A 9,759-nucleotide genomic window follows, 5' to 3' on the forward strand; every position below is an offset into this window, starting at 1 on the left:
AAATCCATGGTAACAAGAAAATCCAAGACAATACGAGCCATGATCAAAGACAAAGGCTCAATCAAGCATGTCCATGTAAATATCCAAAGTCAAAGCTATCTTCAAAAACATGAATCAAGAATCTGAGCAAAAGCCAAGATAAGTTCTAGACCAAGAATCCAAATCTGAATCAAGAACAAGCCTGAAAATAGAATACTGCTGAAGTCTATATAGAATCAAGACATCAATGAAGATGGTCAGCTAGCACCCCTACTTAGCCTTTCACACATCACACACCCTAAGTCCTTCTCGAGACCGTTACAGGGAGATAGTTAGGAATTTTGAGAATCCTCACAAGCTCGTCAAACATACCCATCCCTTAGGGCCAAGACATGGAAACTTGAACCCACGTCATTTTAACCTACCTATATGTGCTCAGGCTACATCAAGCCAAGAGACTCCATTTCCAAGCCACATTACAAGCCATAACCCCATAAAGCCTTAACTCCACAAAATCAAGCTCCAGAGATTTGTTCATCAAAGCCTCTTATTACCGAGCTCCACATTCCAAATATCCAATCCAGTTTCACCTTGACCCATACACGGAGTCTTCAATACTTTGCTACGTAGAACAGGACATACCCATATTCATCCTTAGGGTCCACTAAGTGTCTCACATGACAAGGAAATTTTTACAAACTTAATTATACCTCTTTGGTCTATGATCAGAGGGAGTTATCTCAAATCGATTCTTCGAGTCACCAAAGGAATATTACCCTTGTGACCCATGCACTTTAAGGTCCTAACAACATAGCTTAGGCACACACTTGAACTACGAGCATGGTTTGATTTCACCTTTTCAGGTGGATACGTAGGCAGTCCTTTCTTACACAAGAAGGATACAACCACAACACCCAAACAAAATTAACCAAACCTCAGAACTACGATCTGGTTTGATTTCACTTCACGTGAATACGTAGGCAGTCCTCGAGGACACAACCATCCCCACTTCCAACTTTCAACCACCTCAATTATCAACCATCCCAGTTTTCAACTTCCAACCTCAATTAACATCCCTTCCACAACCAAATTTACCTCTATACTGGGGGCTCCTTATTGTCGCCTTGACCTTCTTTTTACCAAATTCCAGAGTCATCTTCTCATCCTGGGGGCTTCTCTTCCAAGACGCCACCCTTCCTTTATTCCTCTAAGTCTAGCTAGTACTCGGTCCGGACGATGGCAGGGTCTTAGATCGATTCTCCAAGTCATCGTGCCTCAAGAGGAGTCTCTCTTACAGCAAGTGGCAGCAAAGGATGTCCAAGTGAATAGCTAATCTATGTCTCATGCCTTGCCTTTATATGCCTTTATCATTCTTACAATTCTTATACCTTTGGAACTGATACGCATTGTCGCCCACACTTGGCTAGGGGTTGCGCATGCTTAAGCAAAGTCTGTCAAGGTCATCCCCTGTGTCGCGTCAAATCTAAGTCTACATTTTGCATCGCGTCCTAGTAGATCTGCGTCATGTCAGTCACGTGTCTAAAGCCCATTGAATATGTATAACGCATTACAAACGATGAACTTCTTTGAACAAGTTTTAAACAACTTTTATAAAGAAACGCCTTTTGCAAAACCTATGTGTTTCCTCATTCGAGGTCCATGTGATAATTGCTTACGTGCATATGTGTTTATGTTCTATTTGCATATTAGATTGCATTCTTGTGTGGCTAATATCCATGCAGGTAAGTATCAGAAGCAGTGCTCGCTCCGACTAGGGGCTTCACCCAAGTCTTCATTCTCCCCAGCGCGGCACTATTTTGCAGTATTGCTCACTCAAGATTTCTTCCATGACGATCAAGATGTTCCTAGTCGTCAAAATATTTGTCCCCAGCGCAGCAGTATTTTGCAGTATTGCTCACTCAAGATTTCTTCCATGGCGATCAAGATGTTCCTAATCGTCAATATACTCCCCGACAAGAGTTCGCTTGAGACCGACGCAAGCAGATTCAACCTCAAGTTTTTGCCAGAGTTCGCTTGAGACCGACGCAAGCAGATTCCCCAGCAGTTTCTACCGACGTCCTGCTACCCTCAATATTATTGTTTCCTCACGGAGTTCGGCAAAGGTGTCGTTCTCCAGAAGTTCCCAAATCAAAGCCTCCTTCCTTAGGTTCGTAAACCCAAAGTTAGGATTCTTACCCCTAGATTCTTAGATCCCAAAGTGGTTTCCTTTAGGTTCATAAACCTTTAAGCTCCCACACCAACATCCTTAGGTTCATAAACCCATAAATCCTTTTGGAGTTCCCATACCATAGAAAGCTTGGATGCATGTATCCAAAACAAGAATTAGTAACCCAATAGTTCTTAAACTTAACCCTAGGATCCCTATTCCTTTTAGGTTCATAAGCCTTTAAGTTCCCATACCAGCCGTCCTTTTAGGTTCGTACACCCAGGTTCACACACCTAGCTCCTTAGGTTCCCAAACTCCCTAGAGTTCATACACTTCTACCCCTAGGATCATATTCCTTTAGGATCACCTTTTCCTTTTAGGATCATATTCCTTTAGGACCACCTTCCCTTAGAGTTCCTACACTCAAACCTTGATTACCCCTTAAGTTGAACTTATATTTGGCCTCCTTCCCGTTGATGTTTTCCTTTAGGGTCCCACACCCTAGCACAAATCCTTACCCATATCTTTTAGGTCTTACCCATAGCTCCTACGCTTACCCTTAGCTCCTACGCTTACCCTTAGCTCCTACGCAACACCGGAAGCATCTCGAGAAAGAAGTCTCAGGTATGGTCTCTTCTTATGGCTGGCGAGCTTCCTTACGTAGTCTAATGGACTTTAAACGACCCTCCCCGATAGTCGACAGACTCTAAAATGTTCCCGACGACAGGTCCTTGGTTCAGACCCCTTGAGCCGCCTCGCGTCGCCATAGTCGTCAGGTTGTAATCTTCGATTGACCTGATGGCTATACTTTAACTTTCGCCTTGTCCAAGCCTCGTCAAAGTGGGGGCTCAGAGACACCTCGTTTCGCACCTCCCGCAAACCACCCGGTGATGATTGGGCCGCATGTTTGATTCGCGGAACGATTTGTGACAGTTCGTAAGATTATCGTCAAGTGATTGCTCAAATATTAATGTCGACCTCTTAGTTGTCATCTACGTCCTGATACGGTCGTTTTGGCAGTAATTAGAGTACATTCGGAGTCCGGGTCAAAAACCGTCTCCATTTTCTGATAACTGTTAAATCCCGAGTCGGAATGTTCTGGAATGTTCCGGATATTTCTATTCCATATTTCACAAATTCTATCTTTTGGCAAATAATATCCCGTAATATTCATGTTAGATATTAAAGATAATCGAATTATTTTCGTCCTACCATAACTCAAACGCGGAAATCTTTCTTCAGCAGGAGGAAACCTCCTGGGAATAGACGCAGCAGGTGCTGCGCCTCTTCCAAGGGACGCAGTGGCTGCTGCGCCTCTTCCCAGACCCTTCTTTGCATGTTTTACGTATCTTTTTCATATCTTTCCGAGATTCACTTCCAAAGAGTCTCCGAAACCCTAATTCCTCCGCGTGATTAGTATAAATAGGAGCCTTCGTTCCTCATATTTCTCACGCGAGTGTCCGCCCTTCTCTTCTCCCTTTGCATTCTAGACTTTGTTCTTACTAATTGGCGCCTACGTGCTTGGACTTCCGACCACGTAAGCTCGGATCTTTCCGGGTACCGGCCTCTCCGTTGCATGACCGACCAATTTGACCAACTACACCAATAATCAATCTAATCAACTTAATCAATCAATCGTTTTCCTCTTACGAGGGCACTCTCTTTGCATTCGCGTCTAGCATTCACTAGTCGATATCTTAGTCCTTCTCGTTTCGTCAACATGTAAGTCTGAGGGTGTAAATATCTCTTTTATTTATTGTACTTTTATTTATCGTATCACTCATGTAAGGTTTATGTCGAAAACATCTATTAAAACCGATTTCTAAAACCGTCTTTAAAGAAACCTTTTTTGCGGATTTCCGGTGAGAGAGGACGTCGAGAAAAGACGCAAGAATGTTGCGCCTCTTCGAAGGAGCGCAGTTCGCTGCGCCTCTTCGTGAGGCCGCGATTCTGCTTCTTTTCTTCTTCCTCGTCCTCGTAATTCGTTTCTTTTTATTCGTTATTTGTTCGTCCGTTAATTCTTTGATATAATCACCGATAATTCACATGTATATTGTATCACATAATTCATCGTTCATTAACATATATAATTCATCATTGTTCCGACTTAAATCCCAAATAATCAATGTTTGCGGGTTTTTCGTCATTAAATTCAAACCCGGATTTTAGAGATTCAATTCGTCCATATTGAGTTTCTGGAATTCGCCATTGATATAGTTTTCATCTGCTTATTCGCATATTCGTTGCATAATCCGTCGTATTTAGCCTAACTGATTTATTTCAATAGAGGACTCATTAATGTTTTCATCATTATCTCATGTAAATAATCCGTTTGTATCCGTCTCATCCATGTTTATCGTTTTCATGACCATCATTCACATGTAATTAATATATTAATCACTTCCATCCGAGTCAAATAATCTAATCAACCCTTAAATTAACCAATTAACATTAACGATTTGCGATTCGGCTTCACGGCCCAGAACTCACCCTTGAACAGACGCAAAGAATCGGCTGCGCGCCTCTTCCAGAGGGCGCGATCTCTTGCGCTACTGTTCGAGATGATTTATGTCCCTGAACTCCGTTTCTGCCTTGACCTAGTTTAATTAGTCTACAATTAATTAACTATTATTCGTAATATCACACTAATTCCTGTTCGTTAGTTTATTTTATTCTTTTATTCCTTTTTCTCAAATTATCCGTTTTAAAGGTATTTTCGACATAAATCGCCTGTCCCAATGTAATTATTGTAATCTTCATTATTGTAATTTTCATAATTATCGTATTTCTTTTATCGCTTGTATGTCTCACATGTAATTGAGCATTAAATCCTACTTTGACCCAATTGTATGCTAAATTACGTGTTAACCGACTTAGTATTAATTCTCACATGCTAGGATTAAAACTTGGATGTTGCATTGCATGCATTATAGCCGACGATATATCAAGTACGAATAACTTCCCTAATCATTAGTAGAGGCCGCTATCGAGGCGGGCGGGATTAGGTGTTCGATCAAAAGAGCTTCCTAATACGTACCCTCACCCCTTACTCCAGATCTCTGTGAGCACCCGTGTTCATTGGCATCCACGAGAGTCATTCTAGACATAGAATGCTAAGGGTAACGATTGCTTAGTGTTCATGTCACTACTTTGTGTCTTGACATGACACGAGGTATTCGAACGGTTCCAATTTCCCATAAAAATTGGTGGCGACTCCTTACAAAATGCAAACGCTTGTTTTTCGACCTTCACCAAGCGCCCCCGTGGGCGGCCCGCTGTCCACAGTTATTTGGCATGATAGGTACATATTATAATGCTGCATATTTCAATTGTTGAATGTCTTTTATTTATATAATTTTGAATTATGTAATTTTATCTTAGTATGGCCTTAGTTTAATCAATATTACCCGTAATGAAAGGGAATATTGATTCGGTTGTAATTTAATGTGATCTCGAATCATTTTTATTTTTATTTCGTTAGTTTTTCCATTTTACAAATGTATAATAGGAATTGCTTTGTATTTTTTATTATTATTTGTTATTATGGAGCATCTTCAAAGACGGTGCCATTCGGAAAAGGTGATCCGACGAAGACGGTGTCTTGGGAGGCGTGCCAATTGAAGATTCAAGGGACCAAAGGAGTTGGTTTCCGAATATGTAATAGATTATTTGATTTTTTATTTTAGGAAGGCCATACTAGGAATTTTATTTATTGCTTTGCATTTCTTTTAATATGTTGCATGCATTGCCAAATCGCCATAACAACACATGCATATCATATCGAGTCATCGACCGTGTCAATTATAATTATCGTAGTTCACCGCTTTAGTTCACTTAAAACGTGATAGATAATAAATTGGCAAGACCTCTCACATATAATAATTGAGAATTAGCCTTGCCAAAAAGTAGAAACACATGAAGTACCAATTTCATAAGGGAGTTGAGCCGGCTTTACCGTAATACAAACCTTGTTACATTGACGAAGTGGGGTAGTAAAATGTTATTACATCGAAATTTGGATTGAGCTCAACGGAAGTATTGTTGACCGTAGTCGCATGTGTTCCGGGCTAAAGATGAAAATTAGAGTAATTTTTATCGACCGAGAGTTCTAAAAGTAGAATCGATTAAAGAGTTAATCCACCGAGTTATATTAATAAGTGTAGATACCTCATTTCTGCACCTCCCGCAAACCACCCGGTGATGATTGGGCCACATGTTTGGTACGCGGAACGATTTGTGACAGTTCGTAAGTTTATCGTCAAGTGATTGCTCAAACACTAATGTTTATCTCTTAGTTGTCATCTACGCGTCGATACGGTCGTTTTGACAGTAATTAGAGTACATTTGGAGTCCGGGCCTAAAACCGTCTTCATTTTCTGATAACCGTTAAATCCCGAGTCAGAATGTTCTGGAATGTTCCGGATATTTCTATTCCATATTTTATAAATATTTCACAATCTTTTAATCTTTGGTAAACAATTTCCCGTAATATTCATACAAAATATTAAGGAAAACCAAATTATCCCGTCATTGCATAACTTAAACTCGGAAATCTTTCTTCCGCAGGAGGAAACCACCTGGGAACAGACGCAGCAGGTGCTGCGCCTCTTCCAAGAGACGCAGTGTCTGCTGCGCCTCTTCCCAGGTCCTTTTCTGCGTTTTTTTTCGTATCTTTTTCATATCTTTTCGAGATTCACTTCCAAAGTCTCTCTGAAAACCCTATTCCTTCACGTGATTAGTATAAATAGGAGCCTTCGCTCCTCATATTTCTCACGCGAGTGTCCGCCCTTCTCTTCTCCCTTTGCATTCTAGACCACGTTCTTACTTTTTGGCGTCTACGTGCTTGAACATTCGACCACGTAAGCTCGGATCCTTCTGAGTACCAGCCTCGTTTGCATGACCGACCAATTTGACTTGGCCCCATGTCCACAATAAGGGATGACTCGGCTTACCGTACCCGTATTAATATGAATTTGGATCTCGGAATCATTTATATAGTTGGGTGGAGGTCACTATATAAATGCAATACTTGTAGTTAAATTTACGAGTATTATTAAAATGATAAATGATAATTAATTCCTTCATTTCCTATTTTGTAGTCAAATTTGTTTTATCAACCGCAATGGCAACTCCAATCACGTCCACATCCACTAGTTCCACCACGCTTACCAATGTGTCATGGCTCCGATCCTTCATGGATCGATGTAAGTTAGAAAAGAATGGGTCTAATTTCGCCGATTGGGACGCGCAACTTCGCTTGGCCGCGCAAGGTGACAACAAGCTTCGTTACCTTACCGAGGCATCTCCTTCCGAACCTAATACTAGGTCCACCCCCGCCGCTAGGCAAACCTATGAGGTTTACCAAAAGGAGTCGGCCGCGATCAAAAATGTGTTGATCTTTGCTATGGAGGCCGAACTCCAACGAAGTGCTATAAAGATTAGCACCGCTCATGAGATCTACATAAAGCTTGTGAACATGTTTTCACGAGCTCCTAGGGTCATTCAATATGAGGCGGCTTCCGCATTCTTTGATCTTAACATCAAAGAGGGCCAAAGGGTGAGCCCTCATGTGCTCAAGTTGATGGAGCATGTTGAGACCTTGAAAATGCATAAGGTTGAAATTCTCAATGAACTTGTAATTGATCGAATTCTTCATTCCCTCAACAAAATCAAAGCATATGTTCAATTTCGGGTGAATTTTAATATGCAAGATAAGAAAGTTTCCCTTGATTAGTTGCACAAAATTCTTGTGCAAGCCGAAAGGGACATGGGGCTAAGTGTTAGCACCACCAAAGATGTGCTCAATGTCAATCATAAGAGTAAGGAAACCTTCAAGAAAGGTGGGAAGAAGGGGAAGAAGCGAACTCCCAACAGGAATATAGCTAAAGCTTGTAAAGCTAGTACCTCCAAGCCCAAGTACAGTGCCCCCACCGGGGACAAGTGCCACTATTGTTGTGGTGTTGGGCATTGGAAAAGAATATGTTCTAAATACCTTGGCGACATTAAAGTTGGAAAGGTTATTCCAGTAGGTATATAACTATCCCTATCTTTTATGTTTCAATCTCAACCTTAGTATGATGATATAAGTTGTGATGATTACCCTTTTTATTGTAAATATGGCCTCCTACCAAGGACAAAGGCAAGGAGAAGCAAGCGTAGAGGATCATATGGGAAGCTAGAGTAGCCGACCGTGGTGATGGATCAATGGAAGCTTGGCTTTAATTTGCTTTGTCTTTAATTTTATGATATATTTCAAGTTTTTAGAACTATTTTGATTTCCTTGTGTGACTTGGAAATTGGTTTGTATCCTTTAAACACGGGTTGTATTTTGGATATTGGTGATTTGGTTTTCAACCCAAATCACTTGTTTTATTATGTTATTTGTTCTAAAATCATCATCATAAATTACTTGTGTAAAGAAACATTAGATAAACAACTCAAATTGATCAAATAGACAATTATGATGATGGGATCATTATATGTCCATAAGTTATGAATTTGATTCTCCTTATGTCATCACTACTAAAAGTAACAACTTACTTATGTAAGATCAATTAAAGTTGTAATAAGTTTTTGAACTCATTAAGTAGGGAATTCACGATACCATATGGACACATTATTCTAAACGGATGGTCAACCATGAGATACCTAGAATAGAAAGTCTATTAAACAGATGACATGAATAAGACTCGTATATTATCAAGCTGCCATGTTAGGATGGCCTTTTGAAAGCTAATACATAGTCTAAGTTAAACTCCTAATACTCCGTTAAATATATGTTTGTGACTCACAAAACTATCTCTCATGAATATTGATATATTTCTGAGAGATAGAGTGGGAATAGATTGAATCGTCGCAAACATCTCTTATAGTTGAAATGTTGCTTTGTGAAAGTAATAGAATTATAGAGTGGGAGTTGGTATTAAACTATTATCTATGAAGATAGTATGAGAGCATAGTTCAGTGGGAGTTTATCGCACATGTCTTATTGTTCAAAAATATTATTTTTGTGAAAGTGATAGTATCATGACCTTGTTACATACGAGCCGAAACATTACAATCCGAAAATTGTTACTCAAGAGTAGATTTACTTTAAGGCGAGGGTCTCCTCAAAAGTAAATAGAGCTTCAGGGTACATAAATGCATAAGATTTACATGAAGATGTTGATCAAGATAAATTATGTTAGGAATTGCCGCATTTCATTTTATGAAGAATGGCAAATTGAATTCGCTTTTCTAAAATGGGAATTTAGAGAAGGAAGTGTTTGAAACACAAAATCTTAGATGAAGATCTAAGAATCCTAACATATTATGCATAGCTTTCTTAAGTGAACCTAGGATGGTCTTAAGCAAACATTAAAGGATTGCACTTTTCGTTCATGTGATAATAGTGAATTGTTTCATTCACATGATTGAAGAATCATGATATACATGAAGTTAAGCGGGAGCTAGAATTGTTTCTCCATGTCTTATATGTTGATAACGTATTACTTATTGAGTATAATGTACCAATGCTCTCTTCTGGCAAGAGTGATTGGGAGACTTGGAAAGGGATGCAAAGTATTCTAGATTTTGAATCTATGTGAAAGAATATTGGCATAGAGTTGAGAGTC

The sequence above is a fragment of the Silene latifolia genome, chromosome 2 (genome assembly GCF_048544455.1).
Source record: "Silene latifolia isolate original U9 population chromosome 2, ASM4854445v1, whole genome shotgun sequence".
Classification (NCBI taxonomy): Eukaryota; Viridiplantae; Streptophyta; class Magnoliopsida; order Caryophyllales; family Caryophyllaceae; genus Silene; species Silene latifolia.